General features: G+C 40.2%; 1 protein-coding gene and 1 long non-coding RNA gene across 3 annotated transcripts in view; one reads left to right on the top strand and one right to left on the bottom strand.

The window, feature by feature from the left end:
* The window catches only part of ACTR2 (actin related protein 2), a 516,258-nt gene that overhangs the window by 25,580 nt on the left and 466,285 nt on the right, over nucleotides 1-24,393 (bottom strand). The window lies entirely within an intron of this gene.
* LOC142055022 (uncharacterized) lies at nucleotides 21-24,393 on the top strand. Of its 2 annotated transcripts, none has more exons than XR_012659767.1 (7): nucleotides 21-485; nucleotides 749-883; nucleotides 19,267-19,373; nucleotides 20,745-20,875; nucleotides 21,949-22,067; nucleotides 22,493-22,600; nucleotides 22,697-24,393. It is a non-coding gene; the product is annotated as an uncharacterized LOC142055022 (long non-coding RNA). The 2 variants fall into 2 exon arrangements; XR_012659768.1 differs by having other exon boundaries at nucleotides 20,745-20,915.

Here is a 24,393-nt window from a genome sequence, read left to right as displayed (position 1 = left end):
GGCCGCCCCGGCGCCCCGGCCCTCAGAGGCCGCCCCGCCGCCCGAGCCCGCCGCCGGGCGGGGCAGCGGCCACGACCCCGGCCCAGTAACCGCGTTTGCGCTTGCTTTTCGCCTCCCACCGGTGCCGGGACGGGGCCGGTGCCTCGGCGGGGGTGTCGTGCTTGGCGTGCCCGAAGCACCCTCCCCTCCCCCGCACCCCCGCGGCACGGCTCCCAGCGCTCCCGGCGCTGAGAGAACCCGGGCAGCCCTTAAAGAACTATTTACCATTAATACTGTGTCATTTATTCCACAGCTCGACCTCCCGGAAGAGCTTTTACTCTCCCCAAGAGATTTCGCCCAGTTCGGCTGGGCAAACAGTTTGCATGGGCCTGGTGGACCTCAGATAAAAGGAAGAATAAGTACGGATCTCCTGGCTTGCCTCCCACAGCCCAGTATTTTTTTCTTGCATTGCCCAAAACGCCACTGACTTCCAGGAGACTCGAGAAGTAAGGAAAAAGCCCCTCTTTTTTATTTTTGCACCATGAGCTGTGTCAGTCCGCTATGAACAATGGCCCATTTCAATTAGGCTTACCAGAACCGGTACAAGCACACTTTTTTGTATACTTATATACGAGTTACATATAAATAATGCTGGTTGTAAGTTTTTTCTGCCTTGAATTCCACACACTAGTGGGAACAATCAGAAATTTTAAAAGTACCAGAATATAGGCCATAATATTTGATTTTTCTCTTTTTTAATCACATCCAGATATTGAGCATGAGAAGATACGGCATAACCTAGTAGGATGAAGAGGCTATTCAAACAAAGTGGACTAATCCAGTGCCATGCAGCCCTAATGGAAGGACATCCTGGTCACTCTGGATCAGTAGCAGCTTTACCTGGGTATGAATTGTTTTCTAATATAGATATGTTTAATATTCATATTTTAATATTTTTCAGGGCATGACGTTTTGATATTTACACAAGTAGAGGGTTTATGTTGCTGGTTGAAGCCAGATGCATAAAGCAATTGACTTAAAAGCCTGCGTTTTGTCCCAAAAAATTAGTTAACCTATATATCTTAAATCACTCGGCGTGTTGAACCCAGCATAGAGGGCCCAGACAGGGGAGCTACACCCTCTTTACTGCTCTGCTGGGTAATTCTGGACACGTCACTTAACCTGCCTATGTCTTAGTGTCAATAAGCTGGATATGGTACCATGCCATATCATGCTAATGCTCATGAATAAAGCATCTGCAGTCTCTGAATGAGAAATGTTTCATTTTGCGTTCAAATCACCTGTTGATTTGTCAGACAGAATGCTTCAGCTATGCCTCCTCACGTACAGTGATGGCAACATTTACTCTGCTCTGAAGCGAACTATAGAATTTGGCAGACCTGAAGGAAAAAAAGAGCAAACTAAAGAGCAAACTGCAGAGCAAACTGCTTTCACTAACTTTTCTGAGATTAGATATTCACTAGATCCTTATAGATGTTTAAGATTTTGATTTTATTACATTAATATACATGCCCTGTAACTTTCATCATATGAGCCTTTTCCTACCAGGGATTTAGACTATTAGTTAAAGGAAATGCTGTATGACAAAGGGTGAGTTTGAGAACTGCAGTCAGAGATTACAGTCCAATTAAAGTCACTCAGGAAATAGTGATATGAAGTCTGCCAATCACTGCAAAATAAGTGGTTAAATTGCTGCTTCTAGCATAGCGTGTAAGGTTACATATCAAAGGGATGCAAGTTCTGTTCTGGAAATAGGCCTATTAAGGAGGAACTTATGTACTGCACTGTATCGTCAGTAAACCCATCGCTGTTCTTGCTACCAACCATGGCTGTCAGTTGTTGGAAAGCCTTAAAATATTTTGGTGTTTTTTTAAAGGTCACGCACAGTGCGGGAGAGGAAGTATAATGTGGTCAGAACGGAAATCTATTTTAAAACTTTTTTCACTAGTTTAGTTGAACTGAGATATTACTTATTGTTCTAAAGAAAAAAAAGAGTAGCATCTGTAGGAAGAAAGCTGCAGAGCGTGGTAGCAACCTTGTTAGTAACAGGGAGGGAAGTTTTGTTGTGGTCTGTATGTGTCAGTGTCATTTGCTGTCAGCAGAGTGAAGGCAAATGTCTTCTCTGTGTCAGTGCATCCACTGGTGTGTCAGTGGAGATGGAGAACCGTTGTCCACATGAGTGGCGTTGGGGAACTGTGTCATGCCCTAGAGATCCTGGGGAGAGTCGGTATCTGTGAAGTCCTTGAACTGTGTTAATAGTACAATGTACTTATAAATAAATCATGGTAGCAGAAATTTAATTTAACTACGCTCAAAACAGGTCTGTCATATGATGCAAAGAAATCTTGAAGGGAAAAGCTTAATCAGTGAATTGATGGATGAAAATATAGGGTACCATATACATTTGAATTATCTTCTCTGTGCATATATTGCATGTACTCCATTCTGTGTATATTCTAGTTAGTGCTATTTGATTAGAAGGTTGTAAAGAAATAAGCAAACAGAAGAAAATAATATATTTTTTTCTATTTTCAGAGTAATTTTGTATATAGACTTCACAACTTAGGGTTTTTTTCAGTAAATTGAAAAGTAGCCTTTGCATAATATCATGTAAATGGAAGATATCTCTTCTGAAAAGCTAGTGTCCACTCGCTACTGCTTGTAAAGCCACGGAGAGAACTACCCACAGTTTTCTAGTAGGAGATGGTGTGGTCACTTGCTGTGACTTTTGAGAGAGAGCAAGGGTTCGTGATAGAAGATAATAAAAGTCTGATGACTAAGAAGAGCACTGAAGCTTATCAGATGAAGTACTACAACTGTCTTGGAGGAACAGATGACATCTCACACACAGCACAGCAAACAGCATGTTTCTAGTCCCACTTTCCCTTCCTGCGGAGCCCTCTCTCTCAGTGTATGTGTATGGGATTTGCACATGCTAACCCTGCTCTGGCTGGGGAAACTGAGGCCAGTTCCTATGTTGATGAGGCCGCTTCCAATGTTGTTTTGGCAGAGCAGGAGAAAGACACTCCACCTAAGTATTAGTATCAACCTTTTATCTTCATTAATGTGTTTTGTTTCTTATTGAGGCATTTTATCTTTGTCTCAGAATTATTTAATTACCAAAAATAGATTAGAAATATTTACAAAATATTTACAGAAAGCATCCCTTAGAATTGACTAAACACTGGGTATCATTTGCTGGATTTATGAAACAGTGGATATAGTAAGTTAAAAACATTCAGGAAGTCTGAATACTTCTAAATAGATCATGGTTTAAAAGGCAGATAAGCCCTCAACAGACAAACCTCCAACATTGTATGACTAGCTTATTAGCATTAAGGGACTCTGACCTTTACAACATCTTGAATATCTAACTTTCCTGGTTATCAAAACCAGCCTCGCTTGGTTGCCAGCTGCAGCATGGTCATGGCAGCCTATGCAGTATAATTTGCCTGCTAAAAAAGACAACTCTGGTGTTGAACTGTGTCTGGCGGACAAAAGCACTCAGCAGGCCTGGATTTCTGTGAAGGGCAAAAGGGTCTGGATTCTCCTTCCTGTGAGCACCACCCATTCTGAATCATCTGAGCTGGAAGTACTAGCATAATTGCAAAACACCTTCACACAGATGGTATGATCCTGTGTAGGTTACACTACGATTCTTGAGTGAGGTATTTGGCCATATAATTAAAATATGTTGAGGACAGGATTTTACTGTTGGGGATTTTTCAATAACATTTCTTCATGAGGCGGATAAAATTATTATCCTTTTTAGTGTCACAGAGTTAGAGAGTATGAACTATTATTTTTGTTGACTCATTTCCAGATAAACATAAGAACACATGGTAAAGGTCACTGTTTTTTAAATTCAACTCAAATTTGGTTCCACAGAGCATCTCTAGCATGATTCATATCTGCCATTCAGAATTTTTAAAACACAAGTTCAGAGTTATCTTATAGAGTTCAGGTACTGCGAATCATCATGAATTTTGATCACTGTATATGTGATGATGCTTTGTCACAAAGGTCAGATCCCTGCAGGGTATATGCATATGTTGGTTTCACTGGAAGTTAGGGGCCACAAATAGTTTTATGGTAAAGAAAATCTGCCTTTTCAGATACAGCTTCTTATCTGAAACACTTTAAATTCTGATGGCCTTAGCTGAAGCACTGAAATGTGCAGATGAGGTGTGTTGGGACATTGGACAACTCACTTATGGCAAGCCTCTGGATGCTCTGGACCCTGCTCTGCATTTTCCTAAATGTTTTGTAGTTGTTTAGGCATGTGCAGCAGATGCAACGTATTAATAAATCTGAATTCTCCACTTATGTCACTGGTAACATTTTAGGGACACTTTGCAGAGATATAAATGACAACCAATAGAAGCTCAGGGTTTCAGGAATCTGATTTGCAGAGATTTTGAGTTCTTTTTATACCAGCCGAAGTCAATGAGACCACTTTGTGAAAATTGGGTTCCAAATATTAAAGTCTGGCAGGAAAAGCTAGGTTATCCAAAATGAGATGTCACCTCTGAAAAGATAATTGTAAATTATTATCTCATAGGGGAAATCTGAGATAGAGCCAAGACTAGAATCTAAATCATCTGATATCCAGTCCCATGCATTAACCGCAACACTGATTTTTAAATATTGTGAGCTTGAATACTGGCTTTTTAAAAAATAATGCAGGTTTCGAGACTCATCCACAGGATATGCAAAATAGTGTTTTGACATAATTTGCTGATGGTAGAATTCTGATAGCTGAAGTCTATTTGCACCTCAGATTTTCAAAGGATGTTTTAAATCGGTTCACTCTTCATTGCTGTGAAGTTCCATATAGAATCACAGAATGGTGGGGGTTGGAAGGGACCTCTGGAGATCATCTTGTCCAACCCCCCTGCTTGAGCAGGCACACCTAGAGCAGGGGCACAGGAACACGTCCAGGTGGGTTTTGAATGTCTTGGGAAGGAGACTCCACAACCTCTCTGGGCAGCCTATTCCACTGCTCTGTCACCCTCAAAGTGAAGAAGTTTTTTCTCATATTCATGTTTAGGTGGAACTTCCTGTGTTCCAACTTGAGCCCATTGCCCCTTGTCCTGCCATTGGGCACCACTCGAAAGAGTCTGGCCACATCCTCTTGACACCCACCCTTTAGATATTTATAAGCAATGATGACATCCCCTTTCAGTCTTCTATTCTCCAGGCTGAACAAACGCAGGTCTGTCAGCCTTTTCTCAAAAGAGAATGAATGCTACTTTTAACAAATTGATTAATGGTTGGTTTGTTGTTTTTTTTTAACATTTTTCATCCTTTTTCTGCATTTTCAAATTCAGTTTTCACAGAATAATTTACACAGGTATACGTTCAGTTGCAGTAAAAGCACAATGATGGAATGCTGTTCTTTAGAAGGAAAATATTATTACATGCTATTGGATTTTCAGAATAGCCCTTATTATATACTTTTTAATAGGAATACTTAGAAAAGGAAAAAGGTTCCAGAGAACATGACACCTGAGGTAGCAGTAATTTATGTGTATTGTTTAACTAGTCTGTATTTACTTGCAGTAATGACTTTGTGATAAATTATGACCTGAACAAAAGGAAGTCACTGGTAATCTAGCTAGCTTGCATTTGTGTACATGTATATGTGACAATAAGGATATAGAATTTGTGATCAAAAGTTATTGTCAGCACCCCATGGTTGTGCATTAAGTTGTACTTAACAACTCATGTATAGCTTTTGTAGAGATGACATCCTGCAGTGTTTCACAGATTAAAGTGATTCAAGATCCAGTGTGTATTTTAGGATGTATGCAGGACTCTGTGGAGTCTAGCTCCAGATGAGGATGATGGCAGGGGAGGATAAATCATAGAATCATAGAATAGTTTGGGTTGGAAGGAACCTTTAAAGGTCATCTACTCTGACCCCCCTGCAGTGAGCAGGAACATCTTCAACTAGATCAGGTTGCTCAGAGCTCCACCCAGCCTGACCTTGAATGTTTCTAGGGGTGGGGCATCTGCCACCTCTCTGGGCAACCTGTTGTAGTGTTTCACCACCCTCATTGTAAAAAAATTTTTCCTTATATCCAGTCTAAATCTACCGTCCTTTAGTTTAAGACTATTACCCCTTGTCCTGTCACAACAGGCCTTGCTAAAGAGGTTGCCCCCATCTTTTCTATAGTCCCCCTTTAAGTACTGAAAGGCTGCAATAAGGTCTCCCTGCAGCCTTCTCTTCTCCAGGCTGAATAACCCCAACTCTCTCAGCCTGTCCTCACAGGAGGGGTGCTCCAGCCCCCGGATCATTTTGTGGCCCTCCTCTGGACCCACTGCAACAGGTCCATGTCCTTCCTGTGCTGAGGGCTCCAGAGCTGGACGCAGTACTCCAGGTGGGGTCTCACCAGAGTGGAGTAGAGGGGGAGAATCACCTCCCTCGACTGCTGGCCATGCTTCTTTTGATGTGGCCCAGGATACGGTTGGCTACCTGGGTTGCAAGCACACATTGCTGGCTCATGTCCAGCTTTTCATCCACCAGTACCCCCTAGTCCTTCTCCGCAGGGCTGCTCTCAATCCCTTCATCCCCCAGCCTGTATTGATATTGGGGGTTGCCCTGACCCAGGTGCAACCAGGTGCAGGACCTTGCACTTGGCCTTGCTGAACCTCATGAGGTTCACGTGGGCCCACTTCTCGAGCTTGTCCAGGTCCCTCTGGATGGCATCCCATCAAACAGCTCAAAGAAGTACATGCACCACTGGCTTAAAATAAGGAATATCTCTCTGCTCCTGTAATTCTGAAAAATATCTGAAACTTTTGATTAGCACCTTTGCAGAGATTATTTGCCCTGTATTTCAAATGAAACAAGGCAAAACAGAAGGTAAAGGAAAGGAAATAAAGGTGTGGTGTGGTTGTTTTTTTTTTTTTTAAATTGCAGGTGAAGATTGGGTGTAGTCAAAACTTCTGTGTGAGAATTTTTAAGCTTCCTTAGACAGAGGATATGGAGGTCTCAAGCTAAATAATAACACAGGAGTGTGTATTTGCTTTGATTCCAGCAGCCATACTCATGAAGAGAAAGCCTGTGAATAAAAGACTGGGAGATTGTCTCCTAATTGATTAGATGCAAAGAACTCTCAGACATCTGAGTGTGCAAAGTGTAAGACTTTCCTCTAATTTCTCAATTTTTGAAGTCTTGGTGCCACTTGTATTTAAAGTTAGTATTAATCGTTGGGCAAAAAATGCAACCTTTCTCCCTTTAATCAACAGTTTACAAATGCAGTAGCACATTTCAGATGTCAGTAATGTATTTTTATCTGGCAATTGATTAATATGTGTAATAAAATGGAGACAACTGTCTGTTGAAACACTGAATAGTGAGACACAGCATAGTGCTGCTTGAGAAGGAAATAATATCTTTTTTTGAGTTTTCATTAGGTCTAATAGCTTTGGAAATCCAGGGAAGTATAACTGTTTGTAAGACGAATACAACGTGTTACATAGTTGCTCTACTTCCTGAACTTATATAAATATTTGTGTCTGATGATTTTTCAAGAAACATCCTTTTTCAAGCAAAGGGAGTATTAAGAGACCCCTGACTGATCAGGTCACTGATCAGCCAGTGAGTGACTAGGGATTTAAGACAGCAGGTGGCAGTCTTGAGTAGCAACTCACTGCTGTCTGCTTAGTTAAGCTCAGATCCAAACCGGAATCAGAGCTGGACGCAAATAACTCAGGATCTGAGGCTTTTTTCTTAAACATTGTAACGACAAGCAGCTTAGATATTGAAGACAGAAACAACTAGCTTTGTGCTTTGTGCCTGATAATTAAAAATGTCACTAAGTTTAATAATTTTAATGTGGGGTTGTAGGAGTTTTCCTAGATTTTTTAATATTTGGATAAATAGCTGTACGGGGAAAGACTGCAGCACAGTGGAGAGGCAGAATTTAATGTCTCACTCTCATCTGGGTTTGTTTCTTCTAACTTGGAAACTCATGTTGCAAACAAGAATAACTCCCAATAAAATACTGTATTGTTTTATTCAAATAAGAGGTGTGTCTAATTCTGGTGCTCCTTTTAAGTATCCTGGAAGGGTGGGTGATCATTCATCCCCTGGCTGTGGTCTACAAGCAGGTCATGAGGTACTTCTGTCCCCCTCATGAACTATCATGGCAAGAGAACCTACTTTTATTAATAATATCACTGATTGAAATTTTCTAATCAACAAATCAGCACGAAACCTTGCAATTACCCAGTCTCAGCAGAGAGGGAAACTTGATGACATCATTGTTTTTTCCCTGTGAAAATGCTTAGTTGGAAAAAGACAAAAAAAGATTAAATGAATCATCACAGTAGCTCCATGCGACATCCCACTTCCATTCTTTTTGAAGAATGTGAGCAGTACCATTCACTGGGATGATCAAAATGTAACCAAGAGGGTTTTGCAGCGTTACTTATTTCCACTGGGTATTCACAGTAGGAATTTTACTTGTAAATTTTATTACAAATTTTGTATTTCTATTGATTGGTTTTCCCTACAGGCCCACATTTTAAAAATATGTGTTTTGGACCAAATCTCAATTTACAATTTTTTTTTCATTCAGATGCATGTGAAAAGTCTTCTTTTAAAAGTCTACAAAGCAACACATTCTTTAAATAGAATAAGTTGCAACTCTGCTCTACCTAGAAAGTATACATGCGTGTAAGCCTTGATCCATAACAGAACTAATTTTCTAAGCTCTTTTTTTGTCTACTGCCTGTCAACAAAAAATACAGTCTCTTCTTTTTTCCCAGTGGCTTGAATCCTTTTGTTAGCCTATGTGTGCACAAATGTCTGCTCCACATAGAGACAATAGTCTACCTGGATGTGTCTGAATGCAAGATCAGGTTTGCTGTAACACTCCAGTCCTGTTAGACCCAGCAGACATTGTCATATAACCTTTTGTTTAATCTTCTTATTAAACATTTTCCTAAGTTTGCATAAGCTGTCGCCCAGCCGTGGCTTCCACATAGTCTTTTAATAACTAGCAGGGTGTGGTGATTAATTTCCTCAGAGGCTTTTCTTCTATCTGACTACCAAAGAGTAATTTATTCCAGTTAACATCATCACTTACTTGCTTTGTTTCTTCACCTCCTTCGTCTGTCGGAGTTAGATCAGTGAGTTAGTAGCTGTCTTTTTAGTGCAAAAAGGGGGTAGGGGATGATTCTTTGAGCCAGATTCCCTGAAGAAACAAGGCATATGTGATCATACTCTGTCTATGCAAAAGTTTGGCACTAATAACATGGAAACCCGTTGGCCATTTCATATGGAAGAGAGACAGAGGACTCCAGTCTTCTAGCTTCTTAGTAATTTTATGAAAATGGATGGCTGGGGGGAGGAAAGAGATCCTACTACTACCTTCTAGTAAGGGAAAGCTTGCAGTGTGAACTCATATCTTATTAGAAAATTAAAATTCATTCAAGCACTCCTTTGAGGCACAGATGTCTAAGACACCAGTCTTCACTAGTTGCACTGCTGAGAATTTATTCGTGTGAGGATAACTCTCACTTCAGTGGACACCAGTGAAGAAAAGGCCCAGGCAGTATTTGTATTTTGGGTATATGGAAGTTCTGCAGTGAGATGATAGCTATCGCAATGTGAACGCATGGCTCTCCTTTGCATGGAAGAGGAGTCTGTGCCTCTTTTGTGTAGATGGGGTACCTGGGTGTAGTTGTCATGGTGCTCTTTCAGGTAATGCTGTCTTTAAACATTCCTGTATCCTTCTGAAGGTGGAATGTAATGTACTTGTTGCTGAAGAGTTACGACACACACCCCTTTTTTGATTGTCTGCAACAGAACGAGGTATTTGTTCATTTAGAAGATACCTGCTAAGTTTCAAATATCAAAATGATGTAATTTTAGATTTATCTGGGGTCAAGATGAGCACCTGTCTCTTTGTGTGTGTTTGTTTTTTAAATAAGGCCACTGAAACTGTGAAAGAATGTGCAAAACTTGCTTCATACAGCTGATCAGTACTGATCAGTAGGTTGAAGGCTGAGTCTTAACAGTTGTTCTGTGCATTAGTTTAATATTCACTCCCTCACAGTCATGTTTATGGGCTTGAAGAATGTGCCAAAAGGTATTTTCTTCTAGGAAAAAGTGCAATAAACTTGGGCCTTATAACATCTGTATTGCTGGAGAAATATGGTTTCCTTTTTTATATATAAGTGTTTTTGGAGCTCTAAAGACTCTGTTTCTGTTTCTTGGTTTTCTTAGGACAACAATAGCCACAGCATCGGCTAGTTTAGAACATGGACAGACGTTTTATTCAAGATCCAGATATGCAAAGAGATTTTCCATCCACAGCCAAATGGGTCCTTCTAGCTGCTATATACTGACCTGTCAGCGAGCAGGTTTTGTGACTTCTCCCTAATTCATATTATGCACAATTAAGCAGATTATTTTAAGCGGTTTAAAATCCTGGTCTGGGATATGGCAGCTGGCTTTGCCTCACCTGAATTAGCCATACTCCCATAAACTCTTCTGTTAGAACATCTGAAGAGCGGTGAGAAACTTCTGCAGTTGTTAATCCTACCCACTGGCATTGCTAGACGTACAAGAAATCACCTCTATGTAACCTGAAGCCCCGTTGATAAGGCACAGGCATATGGCATCACGGGCGAGACTTCTGCCTGCACAAAAGGTAAATGAATACCATTTGAGGACTTGAATATCTAAGCTCAACAAACAGAAAGAAAAAGGCTGACTCATGTAACTAGTGATGTTCCCCAGGGGTCTGTTCTGGGTCCAGTCCTGTTTAATATATTCATCAGTGACCTGGATGATGGGATAGAGTGTAACCTCAGCAAGTATGCTGATGATACCAAGCTGGGAGGAGTGGCTGGATACACCAGAAGGCTGTGCTGCCATCCAATGAGATCTGGACAGGCTGGAGAGCTGGGCCGAGGGGAACCTCATGAAATTCAACAAAAGCAAGTGCACCTGGGGAGGAACAACCCCATGCACCAGTACAACAACCCCATGCTGGAAAGCGGCTCCATTGAGAAGGACCTTGAAGTGCTGGTGGATAACGAGCTGACCATGAGCCAGCAATGTGCCCTTGTGGCCAAGAAGGCCAACAATATCCTGGGGTGCCTCAAAAGGAGTTTGGCCAGCAGGTCAAGAGAGGTTATCCTCCCCCTCTACTCTGCCCTAATGAGACCACATTTGGAGTGCTGTGTCCAGTTTTGGGCACCCCAGTTTAAGAAGGACGTGGAACTGCTTGAGCAAGTCCAGCAGAGAGCTACCAAGATGATCAGGGGGCTGGAGCATCTCTCTTATATGGAAAGGCTGAGAGGCTTAGGTTTGTTCAGCCTGGAGAATAGAAGACTGCAGGGAGATTTCAATACCTATAAATATCTAAAGGGTAGGTGTCAGAACGATGGGTCTAGACTCTTTTCAGTGGTACCCACTGACAGGACAAGGGGCAATGGGCTCAAGATGGAACACAGGAAGTTCCACCTAAACATGAAAAAAACCTTTCCTGTGAGGGTGACAGAGCAGTGGAACAGGCTGCCAGAGAGGCTGTGGAGTCTCCTTCCCTGGAGACATTCAAAACCCGCCTGGGTTCCTGTGCCCCCTGCTCTAAGTGTGCTTGCTCAAGCAGGGGGGTTGGACAAGATGGTCTCCAGAGGTCCCTTCCAACCCCTACCGTTCTGTGATTCTGTGACTCATATACTTTTACAAACTAATGCCAGTGAGCAGAATCACATATTAAAAAAGGTCACATGTGAAAATGGTTTCTTACACTGAAAAAAATTGTCGATAGGTGAAAACAGGGTATTTGAAGAACTGTGTAGTGGTTTGGGGTGCTAAGGAGATCTGAGTGTGGAAAAAAAGTTCTCATTAAATATACATTGGAGTTTTTAAGAAGAAGATGTAGCTGAAGTATAACTTGGACTGTGAATGGCACGAGCAGATATTTAGGGAACCCTAGCTCTCTGTGTGGTAGGAAAATCTAAGAGAAATGAGTGAGTAGGTCCATGAGCAATGGAATCAGTGAAGCATGGTTTCCAATGGATTTGTGTCTCATGCAGGTTTTTCCCCTGGCCTGGATAGTCTTTGTCTCCGTCCTAGATGGATCATCTGATGTCTGATAAGAATGAGGATTTTGCTACATCCTTTTCCACAGCTGGAGGCACCATTTGGATATCCTCTTCTTCCTAGCTGGCTGCCTACTTCCACTAAACTTGTGACAACTCTGTATCTTGAAACCTGTGATTCACTTTTGAATTTAGTTGAAAAGCAGACACTGGATTCAAAAGCTACTTGAAGAGGAAGTGAAGACAGCGGAATAGGCACTCATACACAAAATATGATGACAAAGGCCTTTTTTCCTTGGGAAATAGGAATAGTTGGAGGAGGCACTTCCTCCAGATTTGGTTATTTCCAACACTAGCAAGGTCATCTCAAACTGGGGCACAGAAAGGGTAAATGGAGGCAGCACTAAAACCTGCTGTCACGTTGCAGCCCTTGAAGCTGTTTCATAGAAAGCTGGGGTACAGGTTTACAACACTGTACTGTTGTGGTGCGCTTTTAAGCATTTATTTGGAACTTGTTTATTTATTAGGTGAAAATATGTATAGTTAGAATTCCAGGTGTTGGTCTAAAGCTATATGTAGATTAAATTTTTTTAACTGTTAGGCAGGTGTTACTGATATGATTAATTTTGCTTAACCTGTTAATCATTCCAAAGTATGTATTTTTCTAGGTGGGAGCTGCAGTGGGTATGAATGAGAAAACATAGTCCAGTAACAGGTGGATAAAACAATCTACCTGAACATGTATCTAGATCAATTTTAATAGGCACATTTTGTGAACTAGAACAATTTTCTGTGGTTCTTATCAACATTTTTATCAAATCTTCATCCCAGTAGGTCAGAACTCCATTGTTTTGCTAATGCTTTGGTTGACTTGAAAAATAACCCTCCTTTGACTATGCGAGAACCTGTAGCTGAAATATGTTGTAGTGGCAGGTTATGCTTTTGTCCTAGGGAAAAAAAATGTTTATATGGAAAATGAAAGAGGAAATTATTAGAAGAACTGTTCAGAATAAACAGATGTATGTTTTTTCCCCTCTGTCACGGAAAATCTTATTTAGCTCCAGGCATGGGTTTGAATAAGTTACCTCATGTCTGCTAACACCAGCTAAAAATCTATTCCTTACAGAGTAATATATGCCTAGTATCAGACTTAGTGAGAAAAAAGTAGGTTTCATGTAGATTATGTCATTGCATGTAAAAAAATATATGTCTTGACTGCACAAAACAAAATGGTTTATCTAGGTGCTTATCCAAGTGCAAAAGTTTTTCCACCAAATACAAAATATCTGTTGAAATAACTAGGATGGGAGAATCTGTGTAGATAGGTGTGATAAAAAGACTTCTTTGCCTCAATGAAATTCCCAGTAAGAATTAGATTACAATTAATTGTATTTGTAATTACGATTTATTATTATTTCTTTTATATAAAAATTAAATTGTATTATATTTTATATAAAAATAGTTTTATTTATTAAAAATGTAATTAAAATTAATTACAAGCCTAGTAGCAGCCACTAGGGCTTGTAACAGAAGAATATTTCAGTTAAACAAACTATAACTTATGGTTCTAGAAAGTAGTAATGCTTCTACAAGAACTATATGTAGACTAGACCCTAGGATGTGTTGTCTAACAACATAGGTCTTATCCAGGAATAAGTTCTTTTTAAATTTGAGGAAGTTAATTTCTATTCCCTGCTTTTATAGCATTTCACATATTACTCCATGAGATTGTAGACTTCTGTATTCAATTCCTGCCTTCCAAGCTTTACTTTTGTAATTCTAATAAGCAGTCAGCTTGCAGGGTATAAGCTCTACTTCCAACAGTTGCAGTTTACCATATTGAACAATACTGAGGTAATTAGGTTAGGATTCCTCTCTTTAAGAAATTCAGGGTGGTGTCAAACCTGCCAAATGACTCACAACACTGATATAGGTGGCATGACTGGTGTAACTGAATGACTCCCGCCTGAGCAGTGCTGGGGTTGTAAACTAGTACAGGTATCCTGACTGTTCAGATCTGTGCTTGCGTAAGCTTAGCCAACATCTGAATCAACTCCAGGGCCAAGACAGGTAGTAGTTGTGGGTTTTTAGGCTCCTTAGACCATTTTCCTGCACTGAACATAATGTTTGCCAGCAGATTAGAACTGAGCCTTGGGTGTCACCTATGAGTTTGCTGGGTATGTACAGTAAACAAGAGCCGTCTTCCAATCTGAGGCCTCCTTTAGATATCATGAAGGTTAAGTGCTCTCTTTCTGTTTATACCAACACTTTATGTACTACATGAATCTAAATGAGGAGTTTGGGGTGCTCTTTTTACTTGGTGCAGTATGCGATCAAAATGGTTCTCATTATTCTGTGCATGGAAGAGGTCTTTTTGTGTGACTTTGGCAGCAGGCATGGGTATGTGTTCATGGCTGCAGGAGGGACAAATGGTTATGGAAGCTGGAGAGTGGGAGAGTACGTATAAGAAGTATCACTACATGTTTACCCTAGCCTGAATAGTCTTCTTTTGACACTGTGTTGGAAGTGTCTGTATCATGGAAAACAAAGGCTATGTAGAATGTGACCCTGGTGCCTGAGAGCACAGACCATACCCATAGCAGCCACAGTCTTCCTCTTAACATGCTCAGTGTAAGTCACAGCATCTCAGATCACATTTTCCAGGACCACTTGCAGTGTTCCTTGGGTAGTATTTTGAATATTGTCAGCTTAAAAATTAACTTCTGCTCAAGAATATTTCACTTATTCCACTGGCAAATATTTAAGAAAATCTGAATGCTACAGCTCATGAACAGGACAGTCTTTCTTTTAATTTCTTTTACTTTCCTCCTCCCCATTTTTTTTTCTCCTTGGAGCTGACAAAGCCTTGTATGTAGGGATTTTTACCCTCTGATCTCATTGCTCCAGACCAATTTGTGGTTGTCATTTAGCAGTACCTCTGCTAGATATGGAGATATTAAAGTTAACAAAAAGCATGTAGCTTAACTTCTAGAACCAAGGCTAAAAATTTAGTGCCAAAGCATGGAAGTCTGTTTTTTCTCCCAATGAAAATGAACAGACTGAATTATGAGACAATAAAGGGGGAGTCTCACAATGGTATTGTACACAGCTTTGCTTTTCTTATTGAAGAGAGCTTGGAAGTAATTGACAAAGTAAAATGAATTACACCCTAAATTCCAGACAGCTTCTCTCAGCAAATGGTCAATAGTCAACAAAGACAATTCAGAAAGTGATTCATCCCCTCTATCTTTGATACCCGTTCCAGGATAGAGGAACTCATCCCTCAGAAGGAGGAAGGGATGCTGTCTTGTATGTGCAGCTATCATTGCTTACCTTTCAAATGAATTCCACTCTAACTAGCCTGTCCAGCCTGTTTTTGTTACTGGAAACAAATGAAAATGCAGTCAGTATTTGAAAATGCAAAGTTCTGTAGAAACATGTGATTCTGCTATATTGCACCCTGCTCCACAGAGCAGCAGAGAAGATTTTTTAATTTACCCACTAAGAACAAAGTGCTGATTTGGCTCTGTGGTTCTTGGAAACCATCTTTGCTCTGCTATTTCCTGTTATTTTCTCAAGCTGTGTATTTCAGATGTGAACGAGGACCTACTCAAAATCTCTTTATGTTTGTAGTGGTATGACATGATTCTTTGGACAGATGTAGATGGGTGTTATTTGCCAGTAAAAAGGGAATGGAAAGCGAAAGCATGGCAGAAAGTTTTCTTACTGTAGTTCTGAGGATTCAATGCTTACTGCCAACACACCACGCTTAACAGCCTTCCTTGACGTGACCTTGCTTGATGTGTTCAGCAGAGGCTGCATGCTAAATCTCACTTCCTAAGACTTTCAGCACTTCGCCTGATTGTTGCTCTTTTCATCCGGAGATGCACTTTACACGGCCACACAGTGAGACAGGTCCTGCTCACTTTTGTAGTGTTGGCAGCGGTGCTTAGCAGCTCTTTTCACACAGCTCTGCTGCAGTCTGACATTGTGAAGTCGTCTGCAGGCCATACAGTGCTGCAGGAGAAGCAGACACTTTGGAACAGAATTTCTGGCTGCATTAACAGATGATTCAATTTAAAGACAAGGCATTGCCACTGTGTGTGTTTGAATGACTGTGGTGCTTCAGTGTACACTAATGTTCGTTGACTTATGTAATTTATAGAATTTTGTTCATGTGTGTTCAGGAGAGGGGAATATATCACTGTGGTGATCTGTCACCTCACCTACGTTGGTGGCCTTATTTCAAACCTTTTTGGATGCCAAATGGAATAAAGTGGTTTCAGAAGCTGCAGATGACCTGGCAGGAACCGAATGATTGTCCTTAAAACCATTTGTACTTTCTGTTTTGTGACCTTGGCAGATCAGTGATTGGGAAAGTTGTTTGCATGCCATCTGCACCTGCTAGTTTTGCCATGCAGCAATAGGTCATTTCCTTTCCAAACATGACTGGCTTCTGATACCAGTGGGAAATTGGCAGCTCTTATATGAAAGCAGAAGACTCCAGTTTCCTCTTTTGTCTTTTCACTGAGATAGGAAAGGAGTTGTTATTGTTATGGTCCCAGTGCTCTATGTCAGAGCTCCCCTCCCCACATAACTGCTTTTTCAGTCATACAAAACAGTTTGCCAATAGTATATGGCATCATGTATTGTGTATGAGATTGCCTTGAGATAATTTTTTCCCAATATCGTGGGATTAATTCTAAACAGAACTGCACAACCTACAGTGAGAACATTTCCCTCTTGTCTTTTTGTCTTTCTTCCTCATTTCTGTGAAAGAATAAGAGAGTGCAGAATGAAGTGGCTGCCTGGTAGTACGGCTTAAGAAACAACATGGTGGGACTGAAGTGTACTTTTCTTCTCCCTATTTTTTTGTCATATCAAAAAGATGAGGTGAAGTGGCATTCATTGTTTTTTCAGTTCTCTTCTCCAGAAACGATGGAAAGCTGTTGCGACAACTTCTTTGTAAGGGGTGTTTAAATCAGCAGGTAGAGAATCAGTGATGTTGGGCAGGACCCAGGCAATCGCTTCATCTCCAGCCTGAAGTATCACCTTTGCAGAGAACTGCAGAGGAGCTATGTTGCTGACAGCCAGCTGGTGAATTTTGATTCCACTCTTAACAGCATAAAGCAGCTGCATTGGCTTTACAAGTGATTCAAAGTTTTGCTCTCCCTGAAAGTTAGGGTAAATTGTTTGTTGCATCAAATATGTGTCTTTATAAATGCGCACTGTCTTTTTCTTCCTGACAGTTACTGGAGAAGGAGATAGAATCACGTGGTTTTGTCTGTGTTTTCAAGTAGCGTTATTAATGAAACAGGTTATCCTATTTGTCTTAAAATCAAGGCAAATATCTCTTGTGTTTTGTCCATCTGTTCCAGACACCAACAGCATGCTCATCACCATGGTATTGGAACAGTCTGGTACATAAATAGCAATCAGCAGTTATCAACATAATATTATTACTTGGTCCATAAAGCTAATATTGGCACAGATACAAGACATCACACACTGTAAGATAGTTCTCAGCTGATGTACTTAATTCTGCCAGAATATGATAATATTCTGGATAAAAATCAGTAAAAGGATGGGTTTTTTATTATTTCATGTGAGCAGCATAAATCGCCAGTATAATATATATCAGAATTTTCTCTATACATCCAGTAATTTACAGTCCATTGTCATCTTGTTGTAGAATAGCATTCTTTAGAAAACAAAGGGATTTTTCTTACATGCATTAGATCAAATCAAACCACCAGAAGTTTCCTTTTCCCCTCCTTTCTTCACCAGCTGTTGATATAAACTGATACAGGCATGGCTTTTTACATGCAGAAGGCCATTTATCTCAAACTTGAACTAGATGAGTTAAGGTTTATTCAGCAAGTGGCCTCCTTCTGTAGTGTTGGAGGGGTGGCTTGTGATAGCAGCCTGCCAGGAAACTCTAAGTCACTCTCTGCACTTGCTAAAGCAGCTGCTTCAGTACCTTTTGAAAAGAGTAAAACTCGCTCTCTACTTTTCTAGCCTGTGGAGGGAACATGGACCTTTCAGACCAACTTTTTTCAGGACTTAGCTTACCGGGGAAGCAGGCTGCAGTCCCCCAAAAGATCCTGAACACCCTACAAAATTTCAAGGTTCCATACCTGTCCTTACTCCCCTTCATACATCTCATTTACACATGTTCAAAAGTCCAACTTCAAATGTGTCCTTTTTTTTTGGTCACTTTTTCTATGAGGTAATGTAAAGTGGGTTTTTTTCAGAGTGGAACAGCTACACTTTTAAAATCTCTGGTATTTAACTTGCTGGTTAAAATTAGTAGATTCCTCTCAGGTGGCATATTTGTGCCGATCTGGTTAAATGAATAGTCCATCTCTACATAAATTTTTCTTCCCCTCTTAATCAGAATGTATTCCTGGGAGACCTATTTTGCAAGCTTGTCTACAGAGACTTCTGTACAGAAGCAAGATGGAGCCTTTTCAGATTGTAGCCCCACAGTTGCCGTTTTATAATGATGAAACAAAAGTGAAACCAAGGCATTAAAGTTCCTAGTTTTTATACAGTACAACTTTTGCTTGCTTTAGATGGCAAATTGCTGCTAAACGAACATTTCTGTAAGTGTTACAGTGTCTGTACAAGTGCTGCTATAATGAAAAGGAATGTCTTTATCTGAGCTGGTTGTATGTCGGCAGGCACAAGCAGATTGCGTCAGCCATTATTACTCTTTCAGTGAACATGAAACTTACTGGTCGTCATATTGGTTCAGTCTCCATTTTTATAGCAATAGCTTTCTTAAAAAAAGAAGTTAACTACAATAATTAAGCTTTACAATAAACTAATTAAAAATGTAAACTGATTGTTAGGAACACTGTTCCCAGATGGGCTGTACATGTGTGGAGCCCAACTGGAATGGATGGAAAGGCCAACAGGAATCTTATTATAAAAATGGAGGATCATTCCCCACGGTTCAGCTCTGCCTCAAACACTTAGCTTTTGGCTCAACTGTGGGAAGGAGTCTAAAGTACTGAGTGACTTTTGTACATGTCTAGATAAGAAGGAGGGCAAAGTGCAGCATTTTTATCCTGTCATTCCCTTTTATCAATCTCAGTTATTAAGCAAGTGGTGGATATTAAGATCAACCTTGCCTTAAACATTTAAAAGACATTTCTTATTAGACAAACTATATGTGTCCCATTATATTTCTTTCAGGGCCTGTCTCTCATTGGATGCATGCCAGACTGTCCTTCAGAATACATAGTCCAGCAAATAGGAGAAGAAATTTATTTGAACTTGACATAATTGCAATGAACATAAAGGTATGTTGGAACTTTCTTGGAACACTCTCTTCTGTCTTGCTATTGTAGGCCAGTATCTTGGTTCTGCAGTCAATTGCTTTGGAGCAACGTTGCTGAGAAGAATGAGTCATTCCTGGCTCAGTTTAATAAGATTATCAGGACTGAAAAAGCTGTAACTGGGCTAAATGCTGTATCCACAGTTCATTTTATGTAGCTCTTTTTATCATGTACAGTGACTGCCCACCAAAAGAAAAGGAAGATGCATCGCTTTGGCTTTTATAAGAAAAATCTGTAACAGGTTTTGTCATATCCATGAATAGAAAGTGGTTACAGATGTCATTAGCTTTCTCTGCTCCTGTGGTTGCAACGTACATTGCAACATTACATGTTGCACTGCACAGTTTCCCCTTGTCCTCTTAATTTTAGATAGGCTGCATCCTCCGCAGTAACCTTGTGGGTTTATGGCATGGAGCATAAAATGTAACCACTAAAATAGGGTGGATTATTATTTTGCACAATTTTGAAGTAGGATTTGGAGGAGGGTATGATGTTGTAGTTTTGTAGAATTGGGAGCCTCCCAAAATAGCTGCTCTGAGTGGGGCGGTCATTCAGTTTGCCAAGAGTTAAGTACATGGGTATACTCTAGAAAAGATCAGGTGGGCAGTTTTGAATTAATGAGGGAGACTGGGGTCTCTGATATTGTTGATGGAAAGCACAGTAATCCATTGCCCTTTCTGAACTAGAGTATTAGAACAAAAAGCAACGAAAAATCAACACAGCGGAAGCTGTCACCGTTGTTCCCCTGTGTGCTATATCTCTTCCATGGGGATCTCTTGTGTATACCAAATAGGAAAGCAAACTTAATTGCCCCAATTATTTTTTTTCCTTCAAGTGCTATCTCACATAATAAGCCACTATGGGTTTCTGCCCCAGCCCACTTTTTGATACTCTTAATTTAGGTATGATCTTTTGAACCATGTATTTTAGCAGATTTTGTATTTGGATGTAAAACCCCAGCTATGGAATGAATATTACATGGGGCAATATTGTGTTAGATAGTATCCAAATTTGAATAGTTAATCTCATGTATTCAAAATGTGACCTTTTTTGCACAGTACAAAAAGAATTTCATTAGTTGATGAACATCGGCAATGCATGCAGTGTGTAGGGAGGGATTGCATTTAACTATGAACTACTTGATCTTTAAGTAGCTTTTTTTTCTTAAGGTAAAGGGAGCAAATAATTTCAGTACCTTATCTTGAATAGCATTCTTTGTAACTGTTTTTCATCACAATAGCCAGTAGAATGTAAATATATTTTTAAATTTCTTAGTGGTGAACTTATAGCTCCTGAAATTATATATCTGTTTTCTCTCCTTTTGTTTGCTTTTAGGGAGAAACTGGAGCTGCTTCATCAGTGCCATTTCCATACTGTAGTTGGTCTTAGGAAAAGGACTGCATTGATGAATTAGTGCAACAACCCTCCCAGCCATGGAAGAATATATCTTACAAGAAAATCCATAGGTGACTAATAGGCCAGACTGGTCATCCCTCACCCACAGTGGTAAAGCAGTCTTTTGAGATGTGGGGGAAATGTTTTGGTATACCTGGAAATCAGTCTAGATCTAAATTACATTAAATTAAGCATCTAAATACAGCAATTGGAATTTAACACGGTGTGCCTTATGAACAAAAAAAAAAAATCTGAAAAATTAATTTCCACTGTGGATATTTTAGTCTTGAATCATGCTTTTCTACCACATTTCAGTGATGTGTCCTGTATCTTAATAGCTTTGCTTTTATGTCTGTCTGTTTTTTAAGTTAGTCAGTCATTATACCATGTCAATTAGAATCAGCTTAGCACCCTTCCATTGTGTTGAGTGGTTCCAGTGAATAATGATTGCAGGATTAGCCTGCTAGTAATTAAATTTTGCTGCCTCTTAGCTTGAAAATGAAACAACTCGATGGAATTTAAGAGTTTCTTGCTTTATTTAGCTAGTGTGTCTAAATAGTATGGACAGGGGTACCAGGCCGGTACAGTCACAGTGCAATCTTAAAAAAAAATTTAAAAAGGCAAAAAGAAATGAGAGAGGGAGGGAGGAAGAAGAGAGCAAGAAAGAGAGAGAAGGAAAACAAAATCACCCAATCATTAAGACTTTGAACTGCATGGAAAATTTTCCACACTTAGCTGAATTGTGAGTGTAATTTCCTGATTTTGCCGTTGTTCAATCCAGATACAGGGTTCATCTCTGTGCTCATTTTCACTCACAGATAGGTCTTCAAAATTTGAAAGTGATAAGTTGTGTAAAATAGGATGTATTGGCTATTTGTTGAAGCCTATTGGTGTACCTATTTTAATAAAGCAGAAGGTAGGTTCCTTACTGTTTGTGGACTAAAGAACGCATTGCATGCTTGCTGCTCTTATTGGCTTTGCTACTGTGCAGTGTTTTACCACTTGAATTCACTGATTAACGTTTTAAGCAGAATGAAGCCTTTTTTTTTTTTTCAAAATCTGCTACCAAAAATCACAGTATTTCACAAAGAGAGTTCTTTGCTTCTTCAAAGTATTAAACTGATCTGTACCATCCTCTTCACAGGACTGTAGTGGTGTACCCTCGTATGATACAAATGATGAGCTTCTGTCTGAAATAATAGGGATGTTATCTAATCCTGAAGTGACATCTGAAGGATTTTAAATCAAGGTTATCAATGACAGGTCTGTAAGCTACCCTCAGCTCATTCTGTCTGTCCTGAGTTAGGATGAAGATGAAGGAATTAGATTCTCTTAACGGATCCAGAACTTGAGCTTTTGTTACATTTAAGGATTCATGCTGAATAACAATACAAAAAGATTAATCCCATCTGGTTTTCTGTTGATTGTTAGTTTAATTTAAGACTACTTGAAGTTTAGTCTGCCAGCCAAGGAAGGTATGTGGTTATCAACATTACTGATAGGATAAACCAGTTATGTAAGCTTATTTTCAAATCTCCCCAAATCCCATAATACCTAACAAAATAAAACTCTTGAGCTGAAATGCACCTGTTTACAGAAAGATACAGCATCAAACAGAGTTTTCATTAAGAGCTTTGGGTAGACTAAGTGGCCTTGTTGACTAATTCTTTGCCTGTTTCCATTTTTAGGCATGAAATACAGCAGGAAACTGAAAAGAAAGTACGGACAAGAAAAACAGAGAGTTGTAAGAAAGGCTTTTGTGCTTGGAAGACTCTGGAGGCCCAAGCACTGAAAAGGTGAGTATGTGCTGTGTTCTGGGTGACTAGTTAGTGCTGCACCTTTGTGCTGTAGCAGTATTTCTCAAACTGTGTGTCCAATCATTGCCTTGGCAGGACTCTGAATTAATCCTGTGAGGGGAGAGGAAAGTGCCCGTGGGACTTGGCAGAAGTTGCTTGTTCTTTCCTCATGAAGATATGCATTTGTTCCTGGGTCGTGTGGGAGGTGGCTCCTCCTTTCTCTCTGCATTTGTAGCCACCACAAAAACAGATTATTCCAGAAGACAGTCTAATATGCAATTGCAGACCCAAATGTCATTGTTGAGGTCTGAGACTCTCTCTTCCTGACACACAGCTAAATTGTACGCACACGTGTAAGCGGTTTCACAAGCCTGCTAATGAATGCCCCAAACCAAGTTAGATGGAGCTTACAAGGGGTAAGTAGGGAGAGAGCAAAACACCAAGGGGCAACAAAAACAAAAAAGCACAAAACTGAGAAAGAAATTAAAAATGTAGATCATGGAAAACCTAAAATGGTATCATCAGTGTCAGGCCGTGAAACAAGGGGGGCATTCTGTTGTTGAATCACATGTTGCAGGCCCCCTTAAGTGTGCCACACAAAGTATGGAAGATGCTGTGCAAGGTGGGTGTGTAAAAAGGATGAGCAAACAGAGGAGGCTTGTGAATGAAGAAAAATTGAAAGTTGTTGAAAAAAGGAGAGGTCAGAAGAGAGAATAATAGCACAAAAGCTGGTATTGAATAAAAGGGGTGAGACAGTAGAAGGAAAGATGAAAGAAAGTACAGCCACTGATTTGATTTGCTGTTTTTCATTAGAAATGTATCCTTTTGTCACTTCTGGATGCCATACACATATATAAGAAAATACAAGCTTTTCAGCTTAACAGGTGAAACCCTGCCAGAACCCTGGCATCAAAACCACCTGCAAAAACCAATAAAACAACCTTCAGTGTTAAATCAATGCCAGCGTTAAACAATATCCTGTGCCAAGCAGGGAGATGGCAGCCCAGCTGGATGAATACATGCCAGAGCATTTAGATGATAACTGCTACAATGAATCAAACTCCTGAGCAAATAGATACCTAGACAAAGAGCAGAGCAACCAAATTCCATGGTGCACTACCCTGCTATCTCTGCTGGGTTGCAAAATGTGAGTCAGAGGCAGAAGATAGCCCTTGGCAGTATCTGTAGAGAGTACTATGATCCCCACTTAAGCAAACCTGTGTGTTCTTACTTCCTGATGTTTCTGGGCCCTTTTCAAGTGTGCTTTCTAGCACTACTCTGCCCCAATGTCTATGTGGCAGTCAACCAAGGTCTGCATCAATAAGAAAGGGTTCATTTGCTAGAAGGAAACGGTGCTGCAAGCAGGACATCAGGTGCTCGGGAGATAGCAACCTCAGAGTCCAACCTCCTGTTGCACAGTTGTGGTCCAGAGTCTGAGCTGCCATTATAGAAACAACAAACAGGCCAGATCCTCAGCTGGCATAGAGCCACAGCAGCTCATCATATTAGCTTGAGCTCTGCCTTCTCTACCTCTTGTGGTACTGAAGATTATTATTAAAAAGATCCCCAGAATAAAACAGATGAAGTAAAATGTACTGAACTCACCAGCAACCTTAAGTAAAAGCCCAAGTTGCTTAATTTATCCTTGGAGTCATTTTACCACTGAGCTTTTTTTACCTTTCTTGTGGCTGCTGTCATAAATGGCCTGCAGGAACAATGGAATTGTCATTTCTGGATGTTTTCAAGAATATCACTATTGGGATTGAAATAGATGCATCTGAAGCAGAGGAACT

The sequence above is a fragment of the Phalacrocorax aristotelis genome, chromosome 3, assembly GCF_949628215.1.
Source record: "Phalacrocorax aristotelis chromosome 3, bGulAri2.1, whole genome shotgun sequence".
Classification (NCBI taxonomy): domain Eukaryota; kingdom Metazoa; phylum Chordata; class Aves; order Suliformes; family Phalacrocoracidae; genus Phalacrocorax; species Phalacrocorax aristotelis.
This window is presented reverse-complemented; position numbering and strand designations above follow the sequence as displayed.